General features: G+C 37.9%; 1 protein-coding gene across 2 annotated transcripts in view; it reads left to right on the plus strand.

Annotated features, from left to right (window-relative positions):
* The window catches only part of Adamdec1 (ADAM like decysin 1), an 89,390-nt gene that overhangs the window by 44,006 nt on the left and 32,599 nt on the right, over positions 1-12,785 (plus strand). The window contains exon 1 of one of the 2 annotated variants that reach the window (XM_012950464.2): positions 3,036-3,147. The exons of the other annotated variant lie outside the window; for it this stretch is intronic. The gene's annotated coding sequence lies outside the window, so the exon portion shown is untranslated. Of the gene's footprint in view, positions 1-3,035; positions 3,148-12,785 lie in introns of those variants that run through there. 2 annotated transcript variants of the gene reach the window in all.

The raw sequence follows: 12,785 nt of genomic DNA on the forward strand, positions 1-12,785 counted from the left end.
GACTGGACAATTTAGATGGAAGAGAAATATGCTTACTTTCTCACTACTGTTTGTTTTTAAGACTCAGAGATCCATTTTCTGATTTGTGCTATACATTGAAGAGATTAAGTTTAATTTTTCAAGAGAGTTGTATGTTTGAGAATCTTGGTATTAATAATTTTCAATGTTACAAACTTATAGAAACAAGCAGCTAAAGAATGTAAAATGTAAAGCTCTGGTTCTAAGTAGTTGATATTTTCCCAGCCTCCTCTTTTTATTATGATAGTGACAAATAGATTGAACACGTTGATTAGGAAGAAATTCATGCACCCAATAAAGAGAAGAGCACAGCAGAAATCACAAGAAATGGGAGCAATGAGAAAAACTCTACATTTATTACTAAATGAGTAACTGTAACATGATAAGTTTAACATTAACTGTCAAATTAAGACCTTTTGCAAGAAAGAAAATGACATAAACGCTCTCTGTCCTATATGTTATATCTCTCTTCCACATTATCTTATGAGATACATATTAGATGTGATATTTCAGGGTTTTCTACAATTGAGAAAAACATTTTTCATAGATATTTATATTATCTAACTACTGGGATGGTTCAAGTGAACTTTGCATTCTAAGTAGAGGAATGTTTAGTTAAAGTAGCATAAACCACAGGCTACAAACTGGTGACCTCCAAGCCCTGTTTGGACTTCAGATTGTTTTATTTGGACTAAATAGAATATGTGGCCAAATAATGTTTTTAAATGTTTTGAATTTATTAGCAACATTTAAATATTGTGATTGCTTGAAAAATATCCAAGTGCTTGCTTTAAAAAAGTAATCAGATGGTTTGTCAACACCAGAACCACAGCGCTCATAGCAACCTCAGCAGAGCTGACAGATGGTAGAATAGATGTTGTTGATTGGCTCCCAAACGTCCCTTTTCCATTCTCTGTTTTCAGAACCCTAATTTTATCCAGATGATCATTTCTACAAAATATGATTCTATTTTGTATAATTATCTGTCAATCCAAGTCAGTTATAATGATCTATTTTCCATGTCAGTGAATGGGTAACCCTTCTTTTATATGCCCAATGGGATGAGGGAGAAGGTATGTTGGGAGATTTTTGATAAACATTTCATTTTTTTTTTCTTCTGGATATTGGCACCTGGTGCTGCTGCAGCTGTTATGTGTTCTGAAGAAAAGAATGATGTGTTGGACATGATTGAGCAGAAGTATAAAAAGAATAAACTGTTCTCCCTAATGTTGCTATCAAACTGGTAGATTAATAACTGTGGAACTTGGCCCACATTTTGTTGGGACTTCTTGCTGTACAACCAATAAATTTTCCTTCTTGTTCAAAGCATTTTGAGTTGGGTTTTCTCCCACTTGCAGTTGCAGTCAGCGTAATGATGAGAGCAGTATTTTTCATTGTCAAGGGGCCGGCTTTCCCCTTATCATGGAGACATTTTCTTACACTTACTTGTTTCACACATTGCCATCATGATTCCTCTATAGGCTTTTCATTTCATGAGAAACTTTGCACACAAGAAGCCTGTTTCCCATGCTTCCCATGAAGTTATAGACAAATTCCTCACAAACAAATTCCTCTCTCTCAATAGTGGAGTTTAGAGATCACTCGTGGGTGGAGCCTCTCTTTGCATGCAGGAGTTTCTATGGAACATCTTTAGTAATTGTTAAATCCACAATGTGAAGCATCAGAACTTCTCAGAACACCCTAGCTGGCCTTTAAATATATCCTTATTTCTTCAGGATTTATTGTGTGAGACAGAAATCTTTGAATCCTTTCTGGGTTTTAAAATTATTTATTTGCACATATGTGTGTGTATTTGTGGGTGTGTCTGTGTGTGTTTGTGTGTATGTGCACGCACATGCACTCCAGGGCTTCTTGCCACCACAAACAAATACCAGATGTTTGTTCCACTTTTTTGTTTAAAAAGATATTTTATTTATTTGGGAGGGGGAGGGAAAAATGGACATACCAGGGCCTGCAGCCACTACAAACTATAGATGCAGGTACTACCTTTTGCATCTGGTTTATGTGGGTCTTTGGGAATCAAATCTTGGCCCTTAGGCTTCTCAGCAAAGAGTTTTAACCACTAAGTCAACTCTCCAGGCCTTGTACCACTTTCTGGTGCTGTAGGTTCCTTGGGAATTGAACCCAGGCCAGAAGATTTTGCAAGCAAGTGCCTTTCACCATTGAACCATCTTCCCAGCCCACTACCCCCCTCTTGATATTGACTAACTGGAAATCTTAAACCTAGGACTCCTCAGCTAGCCACCTGTCATGCCCGGAACTAGAACTAATTCATATAATCACAGGGAGTGGTGTTTGGACATGTTTATAGTTTCCTAAATGATGTCACTCTGACCCTGATGCAGAGGCATCCTAGGTCTTTTATGGAGATGGGAAACCTGGGTAAAAAGACAGGAGCACCATTTTCTGGTGATAAGCTTCCTGCACAATGCCAGCATTTGAGGTAAGCTGCAGCTGCAACTGCAGAGAAATTCAGATAGCTTAGAGCTGACTTTGATTTTGATCCCTTATTCACCTACTTCTGCAAATAACTAAGCATGTAGGAATTCCACTCATCTGCCACTAAACCAACTCATGTATTCTGGTGAACCTGCCCTCATTAGTTATTTTTGAATTTGGTTTTCTTGATCGATTAAACCATGCTCTTACCCACCATGACTGAGGCACCATGAGGTTTCTTCAAATACTTCTTGGCACCTCACCAAATTACTGTTTTTCTTTTCATTTTCTGTGTTGTTGTTATTGTTTGTTGTTGTAGAAGTGAATTTTAGGAATGCTTTTAACCTTGTCCAAAGTAATGCATATATGAAAAGAGCAAATTTTAGTTGATTGCAATCAGAGAATTTGGAAAAGGCTTTTACTAATATGGGATAATTCACATTGTTCAGAATGGCTCCCATATGGTGAAGAAATGACCCTGGCCTCTGGCCAGCAGCTAGTGAAGAACTTAGCCTCACAGGTGACAGCCTGGAGGGAGCAGATTTTGCCAACAACTGAGTGGATTTGGAAGCGGATTCTTCTCCCAATACATCTTGGTTGTGGCCTGTAAGAGCCTCTGAAGTAGAAGATTCACCTAGAATTTGCCCAGATTCTACAGCCACAGAAACTGTGAGATGATAAATGAGTTTTGTCTCTTTTAGGGATACTGTGCTTGGGGATAATTCTTTATGTAGATATAGGTAACTGGTACAAGAATGAAAGGCTCACATAATACTGATAGGTTTAGGTAATATTATTTAATTTTGTCAAAAGGCTATAATCATTGTAAGTCTCTTTTACTTTCCCCACACTAGCTTTCATTCACTTCATTTGTTTTCCTTTTGTTTCTTCCTTCTTTCCTTCCTTCCTTCCTTCCTTCCTTCCTTCCTTCCTTCCTTCCTTCCTTCCTTTCTTTCTTTCTTTCTTTCTTTCTTTCTTTCTTTCTTTCTTTCTTTCTTTCTCACTTTTTTTTCTTTATTCATGAGCACTGATTGACTACTTGAGATCTCTATGAGCCTGGCTTTTCATTTTAAAGTAAATCTCTTACTTTTGTTTATCAATTTCTTTCAATCTAATTAATTAATTATTTAATTAATTTATTTATTTAGAGGGGGCAGGGAAGAGGCAGAGAGAAAGAGGGAATAGGCAAGCCAGGGCCTCCAGCTACTGCAAAAGAACTCCAGACACGTGTGCTCCCTTGTGCATCTGGCTTATGTCGGTCCTGGGGTATTGAATCAGGGTGCAAAAGCTTTGCAGGCAAATGTTTTAACGCTAAGCCTTTCCCCTAGCCCTTGTTTCTCGGTTTTTATACACTTGGTATTTTTGGTTAATTTTTTTAGCTTATCTTCAATATTACTGTTTTATACTGTCAATCTTTCTTAATTTGAAGATATTTAATCATTTTTCCCTCTGTTACCTCTCCAGCAATGAAGGCTTTAAAAAGTACTTATTGTTAAAACTAATGCAGTGATGAACAATGACACACCAATATATCTATCTTTCTGTCATATCTTTATCATCTATCTATCTATCATCATCTTCATTCATCTTCCAGGAGTTTCTTGTGCTGTAGCTGGTATGATTTTCAAAGGTTAAGAGGAATGATTAAGGAATATATGCATCTTGTTTGCGTGATGGAATGGGAGGAAGCAGGATAGAGTAGAGGTAGAAGAGGCCTTTAATGTGCCTCAGTGAAGGAGTTAGCCGGCGCCACTCCATCCCTGAATGCGGAATGAGTCTTAGAATGTAGCAACGTTTGGGCAAAGAAAAAAAGACTTCATTCTCTTATGTCAGCTAGCCACAGGTACAAGCTGCTCACGGCAGGAAGGTGGCTTCAGGAAGATGACATTAGTGGAAATGTTTTCCAAGAAAGGGTGAAGCTTATGTGTAGGCATGGGGACAGCAACTGGGGAATGCAATTCGTGGTGAGTGGACACATGGTCTACTAATTCTGTTTATTTCCTTTGATATTTTACACACTGCATGTTTGCTCTGTAAATTTGCTGGTTTTGCTATGAATTGAGTTTTTTTTTCTCTAAAAAGTTTGTTTGAATTAAAACTTCTATTAAATTTTCCTACATTGTAGTCACAATGGACCACCTCTCAAATACGTGTTGATACTTTTAACCTCAAGCATTATCCATTATGCTTCCTCCAGGAGAGTCAGGCCCTTTTATCCTTTTAATGAAACTGTGACTGGATGCAACGTGTTTGCATTCTGGTGAGTGCAAAGCCAAAAACAAGCACAACCAGCAAGTACAGCCAAGATATAAAACAGCAGAGAAAGATTTATTACCTGCAGTGGGAAACAGGAACACAGAGTTATTTCTAAAGCAATTCCTGCCTCAAATTAAGAGACTGTAGAGTTTTTGTTCAAGGCACCTATAAATATTGATACAGAAATTCACTTTGGGGCTGGCCACATTCCTGATCATGGTCCATTTAAAGTCATAGTTTAAGAAAAGGTAGGGACACATTTTTGAGACATGCTTGGTACAGGGTTATGGAGCACATGTTTAAAGGGTTAAAATGGCAGACAGGAACAATTTTGGGTGTGCTGGGCTTGCACCAAAAGTTGATGAACAGCAATGCCTCTGAGCATGCTCAGTTGGGACCATAAAAATGGCAGTCTGACCATTTTCATCTTGGATCATTAAGGATGGCAGCCGGGAAGCACACTGGGTTTGCATTACAAAGATGGTAGAAAGGAATTCCTTTTGTCATGCCAAAGTTTCTCCAAAGCTGAGCAAAAGGAAAGGGTACTTTGAGGTATATTTATGTACAAATTTACTCTGAGGGTGCCTGCTTCACTCAGTGGCCAGCAAAGTGGCAAGTGAAGTGAGGCAAGTGGGTGTCCAATGACCCAGTTTATTTCAATGCACACAAAGGCAGAATAAGCAAAGGAATATAGGAAGATATAGGTAAGTGAAATTCTGGTGAGCTAAAGAAAGCTAGTCAGTAACAAATCAAACTCTGGGCATCTGCAGAGGAAGTTATCCTGAATGCTTTGAGAGAAGGCCCTTTTGTAAGTCCAGACCACCTCCACACCACCCATAGTGAAGTCCTAAGACTATTCACTTTGGCAGGGAAGATGGCTTTCAAAGTAAACACTAGCAATGAGTGGGGACGCCAGTGCATCAGTCTCTAACGGCAGGCTGAAGGCACAAGCAGTTGAGTCCTAGGAGATATATTATCTCAGTTTCTAGAGATCGGGCTCGTGGACAGACAGCTTTCAAGAGTGTCTATCTACCATCCACTTGGTTAAGTTAGGACTGATAGCACAAGATAGAGCCCTGATTAGAGTTAGTACCACCAAAGCATAATTATAATTAAAAGACCATGATTCACAAGAATCAGGATAATGACAAGCATCTGCCACAACAACGGACATTCTCTTTTAACATCTGCTTCTGTTAACACTCTCCCAGGCATGGAGGAGACCCACAAGAGATCTGGTAAAGACGGAGCTCCTTCACATACCCCATATCTTGTTTCCCAGCCTTCATTGTAGTGGCTGTAGCCACAGCCAAGGGTCTGCTGTCCAGATGCCCCTTCCAGATATTTAAATTAGGTGTGTAAGTAAGTGTTATCCTGTAGCATAACCTTGAAAAGACAAACAGTTCCCTTTGGTGATAGAGGTCGGTGTGATATGTCTGAGTTCCTTACGAAGTCCTGCCTATAGGGTGACACGGTGGCTCAAGTTGTGGTTTAACGTTAGCAGTATCAGCTGAATGACAGTGGCAGGAATGAGACAAGTGGTCTGCGTTAGTTACTCTAGACATAAACCAGAATTTCTGGTAGGATTGCCATCAGCCTGGTTCTCCATACTCTAGATGCTCTTAAATTTTATTTTATTTTGTTTTGTCTCATTTTTTGAGGTAGGGTTTCACTCTAGCCCACCCAGGATGACCTGGAATTCACTATGTAGTCTCATGGTGGCCTCAAACTCACAGAGAGTCTCCTACCTCTGCTTCCCGAGTGCTGGGATTAAAGGCATCTGCCACCATGCCTGCCCTTTCCCCTACAATTTTTAAAGTGGTAAGAATGTACATATTACAAGAGATAAAATTTTAGCTAGTTTTCAGTGTGTAATTCAGTGACATTACACCCATGGTACTGCACATCCATAACCAGCATCAATTTGGGGGAGTTGTTCATCTTTCCAAGCAGAATAGCTTCATCTCTTAAATGGTAACTCCCAATCACTTCACACCACCTCCCCTGGACACCTCTATTACAATTCCTGTCTCTATGAATTTTCTATTCTAAGCATCTCTATCAATATGGCTAGATAATCATTTCCCTTTGATGTGCCTGCCTCATTTCCCCTAGCACAGGGTTTTCAGGTTCTATCTCTGTTGTGCATTTGTTAGGATTTCATTACTGGATTTCATTATTATTTAAGCAGGATAATCAAATTACTCTTCATGTATTTAGTTCCTGCTTGAGATGTCTGGAGATAAGTTCTGTGGCTCCATAATCTGGTACACACTAACATTGCTTCTGTCCTTGTTCATTGTACCTTGTACATTTTGGTGACAAAATTTTCAGGTGGATGATTTTGCATAGTCTGTTCCTACTGTTGTGTATCCTAACTTTAAATTCCTGGTTATTGAGATCCCCTTCTTAACAAGAAGCATATCTGTGGTTGCTTTGGGAGCAATTCACCAAGTATCTGTGTCAGTTTCATGTTGACATCTTAGATGTGTAACTCTTATGGGAAAGTAAATTTCAGGAAGTTCAGAGAGGAAAAATGAAGTGATGAAAATATGACTGTGGTTATCAGCTTCCTCTTGCTGTCCTAATAATACCTGGGAAAGAAGAGGTCAGCTGCCGGCCAGCAAAAACCATGGTGTTTCTTCTAGAGAAAGCCTCAATTCACAGACAAAGTATTACGAGTCAGCAGAGAGCATTTATCCCTTTAAGGCAATGCACGTCCACAATGACCCTCTAAACTGTTCGATTGTCATGGGACCTGCTGAGACATGTCTTCTGTGCTCATCCCTGACACAGGGCCTCCAAGATTCAATTTCAAGGAAGATCCCTTAGTCTTTCATACTATTACAGAGGCTTTTATACTACTATTGACATCTGCTAAAATATGGTCTCATATTGCTAAAAAAAAAAAAGAAGAAGAAGAAGAAAGAAAGGAAAAAGAAAGAAAGAAATAAGAAAACATAAATAAAGAAAGAAATTTCAGAGAAAATGTAATGGAAAAATAATGAATCAAAAACATAAGAAAGCATAGAAAAACAAATTTCCCTCTTAAGACATCACACCACATGCAGGATGAAACTATTGGCAGCCCCAGTATTACCAATAACTAACTTTTCAGCTTCATGAAAATAATTTAAACTCTTTGGATATCTTTATCTTTACTCATCTATAAAACAGATTAAAAATGATAATTGTTTTGGTTTCCAAAGAGGATTCTATAATTTGGATGCTGAATGGATCTTTGTTATAAACATTAGTCTTGAGCATGGTACTATTGGGAAGTGGTGGAACCTTTAAGAGTCAAAACCTAATGGAAGAACGCTAGGTCACTGAGAATTCTGATGGTACTAAGTGTAGGACCCTGGCCCCCTTCGTGCCTCCCAACCCATGAAGTGAGCAGCTTTGATTCATCCATTATAAATTATTGCCTCATTAAGGGCCCAAAACAATGGGGCCAACTGACTATAAAACTGAACCCTCCTAAGGAGAAATTTGCTTTGCATTAGTTGATTGTCTCAAATTCCTGTTATAGCTGCCTCTTGTTAACACAGAAAATTTTCAAACAAAAAAATGTAGTGGGAGCAGTTTGAGGCTTGATTCCCCAGGACCCACATAAGCCAAATGCATAAGGTCGCACATGTGTCTGGAGTTCTTTTGCAGTGGCAGGAGGCCCTGGTGTGCCCATTCTCTCTCTATCTATCTGCCTCTTTCTCTTTCTGTCTGTCACTCTCAAATAGATGAATAAAAATAAACAAGGAATTTTTTAAAAGTGTACAGGGAGTATAAAAATATAAGGCAAGAAAGAAAAGAGAGTGTTTGGCCTAGACAGGTAGATGATATGTATTTATCAGTGATGTTTTCAGGAACATCACATATGTTAAGAGTCAGTAGATAAAGTCTCTCTGTACAGATCCCACATATTAAAAGAGGGGGAAGACTTGGGGGAATACATCCTTATTTTTTTTGTGATATTTCATTGGCGAGGTTTTATTTGACTATCATGTATTATCACTTTAATATGCTGGTAGACTCCCCCCGCCACATATATTGTGTGTCAGTAACTTTCTCATTGTTGGGAACAAATACTTGACCTTAAGCAACTTATAAAAGATAAAAAGGTTTAATTTGGTTCACAGTGGCAGAGGAAAGAGTCCATCATGGCAAGGAGGGCATGGCAGTTATGAACAAACCATAGTCACCCTTATAGACAGGGAGCAGAGAGAAAAAGAACGCATGGGGATTAGCTCTACCACCTCAAGGCTGGCCCCCACTGACACACTTTCTCCAGCAAGGCTCTACGTCCTGAAAGTTCCACCATCTTTCCCAATACTGCCATCACCAGGGGATGAAGTATTCAAGCACAGGAGCCTGAGGGCACTTTACATACAAACCCTCACACCCTGAGTCAGGGTCCTCCTTTCAACTTAAATCCACATCCATCAGCACCAATATATCAAGTGCTAGACCAATGGGGTGCAATGACATTGAACTTTTGCAGTAGTCAATAGGCACTAAATTCACAAAGCTTTTAGAGAAATCAAGTCAACCAATTATAACTTTGGGTATTAAAAAAATCTCTAAATAGTATAAGGTAATAACAAAATACATGTAGGAGCTGGGCTGTGGAGATTGCTAAGTGGTTAAAAATATACAGGAGTGTATTAGGACATTTCTCTAGTACTTTCAGTCTTTCTGACAGCCCTATGGGAAAACATATATCACAATTTTTCATGTGAGAAAACTGAGATGCAAAGTAGGTGGTTTACGTCTTCATCAATAAGCGTTGGAACAGGGACCTGCACTTAATTACTCTTAATGCATAAAATGATTTTCAATACTGGTTATCAAACTCAGGACTTCCTACATATTAGGTAAGAACTCTACCATCAAACCGCATCTTTCAATTCAAGCTCTTAGCTCCTTTTATATTAACACACTACCCATTGAAAAAGTATCTTGCATATAAAAGCACTTGCCATACTGTAGTGCTAAGGATGGAAATTCTATCATTATATCTCCAGCAACAATTTTATGTACATATTGTGAAAATTATGATGTGGCACCAAGCTTCATTTCAATTTGACAGCACCCTTGAAATTCATTTCTCATCCCTCATTACCACTTTGTTACCCATGATTAAGTAGTGCCAGGCCTGAGAATGTAATAAACATTCAAAAGCCCACTAAGGAAATGTTTTTTGTAAAGATTCTGGGCTTAACATGTGGTGCACTTTGTCCTTATTTCACTGTTTTATTTAGTTCTATAATATAAACGTTTTCAATTTCTCCATGTTCTATGATGATGTTAAGGGAAGAAGGATCAATCTATGTTTCCCTATTATCTAGCCCAGTTATAAAGGCTGATATCAATAATCATAGAGACAAACTAATTGCTAAAATAAAGAGAAATTGCTTAAATGTGACTGATAGGATAGGAATACAGAGGAAACGTTTATCAGAAGAAAGCAAGAGAAGCTTGTCAAGGGTGTTCTTGGTAGCATCTTGAATAATAGTTTATTACACCTCAAAAGGAAAACAAGGAGAGGTCATTTTAATAAGAAACAAGGTTAAATAATAGTCATAAAAAGGTATGGTATATTTAGAATATTTCAATCAGATCATCATGACTACAGTGAACCAAAAGGTTTTATTTATTTTGGGGTACCATTATGTATGTATATACACTGCTCTTCATTAAACATATGCACTTACCCATATGTAAATTTAAGAAATTTAGAAAAGTAAACAAAAAAATGTTAAGAAAACTTAAAAAAAATAACAGAAAGGTACAGAAATCATAAAGCCAGGAGTCTGATGAGACACTTGAAATGCAAAACATACAGCACTCCATGTTGAAGACTGAGTGCCGAAGTGTTAGCCAAGCTATTCAAGAACAGAGATAAACAGACCGGAGAAGTAAACAGAACTTAGATTCAAAGTGTCCATAAAGCGAAAATAAACACACCACAATCAAAGAGAGAAAAACCACAGAAGCAAAGTAAAATCAGAGTCCAAAACTTTAAATCAGGGCTGAAGAGATGGCTCAGTGGTTCAGCCATTTGCTGGCAAAGCCTAAGGACCCAGCTTTAATTTTCCAGGACCCACATAAGCCGTATGCATGAGGTGGCACATGTATCTGGAGACCTGGTGCGCTCTCTCTCTCTCTCTCTCTCTGAAATAAATTAAAACTTAAATCTGAGGAACATCAGGAACATAGCTCTTCCTGCTTCTAATACCAGAAATGCTTCAAGATGGTGTTGCTGTTGATCAAACTAGGAGACTTGTCTGTTCCTTTTACCCAGAGCCCTAGTAGCCCCTAGGTGCCCTTCACATAGGCAGACAATTGGCTCCTTGCTCCACCTCACAGAGGTCACTGCCATTCAGAAAGGAACCCCAGCCACGAGCATGGCAGAGTCTCAAATTAGAGCATTATACAACCTTTCACCAGTAAGTTCTCACTGCTAACAGAAATGGAGTACATATATTGGTTTCTCTTTCCCCTTCTTTCCCTTCCATTCTCTTCTCTTCTCTGCTTTCTTTCTTTTCTTTTCATCATTATTATTTTTTTTTCTTACATTTTGCAATGTAATTCAGGCTGGTCTCTAACTGATGAACCTCCAGCCTTTACTTCAGTTCTGGCCTCAGCAGCATGTTAGTAAATATGTGTATATATTGGGAATTTCAAATCCAAAGGATACCTTGGCTATTCAAATCACTGAAAAAAATGAAGAAGTCACTGTTCTGTTTATAAATTATTTTCAAATGCATATAACATTGCAAATTCAAGTTGCCCATTGAATAATTGAAATGAAGAATAACAATAGATGGATAATAGTAGTGTAAATAAAATTGAAGAACAAGTCAGCAAATTGGAAGGATGTATACATAAAAATTATCTTCACAAAATAAAATATTGTAAAGGTATTTTTAGTGCTGAAGAGATGGCTTAGTGGTTAAGCACTTGCCTGTGAACCCTAAAGATCCCAGTTCAAGGCTCTATAACCCAGTTCCCAAGTAAGCCAAATGCACAAGATAGCATATGGATCTGGGATTTTTTTGCAGTGGTTGGAGGTCTTGATGTGCCTCTCTCTCTTTCTTTCTCTCTATCTCTTTCTCTGTCTGTCTGTTGGTCTCAAATAAATAAATAAATGAATAATTTTTTAAAAAAGATATTTTCTTAAAAAGTTAAAAGTTATAGAGAAATAGGAAATAGAAATAGAAATAGAAATAGAAATAGGAAAACTCAAGTAATAAGAGTCCTAGAAAAATAAACATTTCAAGAAATATGAAAAAAAAAGACTTGGATGGTAGAGAGGAATTAACTTCACTTTAATAAAAAGCCTCAGTATTAAAACAATAGGACAAACAAAAGAAGAGAGAAAGAAAAAGAATAAAGCAAAAGAATTCCCTTTAAGAACATTAAGGTGAATTTGGTAACATAAAAAATAGAGAGAAACTCTGATTCTAAAACTTACAGTATACTGCAGAGACAAATTTAAGACCCTCATTGACCTTAAAGTTTTCACAGCAAGCTAGTCATGGCGGCGCTCGCCTTTAATCCCAGCACTCAGGAGGCAGAGGTAAGAGGATCGTCATGAGTTCAAGGCCACCCTGAGACTACATAGTGAATTCCAGGTCAGCCTGGACTAGAGTGAAACCCTACTTCAAACCACCCCTCCAAAAAAAAGTTTCCAGAGCAGTATATTCATACACAGATTCAATGCAACACCAATAAAAATCTCAGCCTTGTTCACAGAGATCAAAAGGAAAATAAAATAACATGGTATTACCATAGCTTTATATTCAGTCTTTGTATCTTTAGACAAACTTCAGAATGTCTTATGTAAATTTATGTATTTATAGTAAATGTATTCATATGTCCATGTTCCTTTAAAGTACTAAAACAAAACAGTTTGAAATCTAAGATTTTGTGTCTAATCAAAATGCCATACAAACATAAGGGTTTGACTGATCAGTATTCCTATACTTAAGATTATAGAAACCTAGCCACATTAAAAACTCATTTTAAAGTCTTCTGGTTAATTTAGTAAG

The sequence above is a fragment of the Jaculus jaculus genome, chromosome 12 (genome assembly GCF_020740685.1).
Source record: "Jaculus jaculus isolate mJacJac1 chromosome 12, mJacJac1.mat.Y.cur, whole genome shotgun sequence".
NCBI classification, from domain to species: domain Eukaryota; kingdom Metazoa; phylum Chordata; class Mammalia; order Rodentia; family Dipodidae; genus Jaculus; species Jaculus jaculus.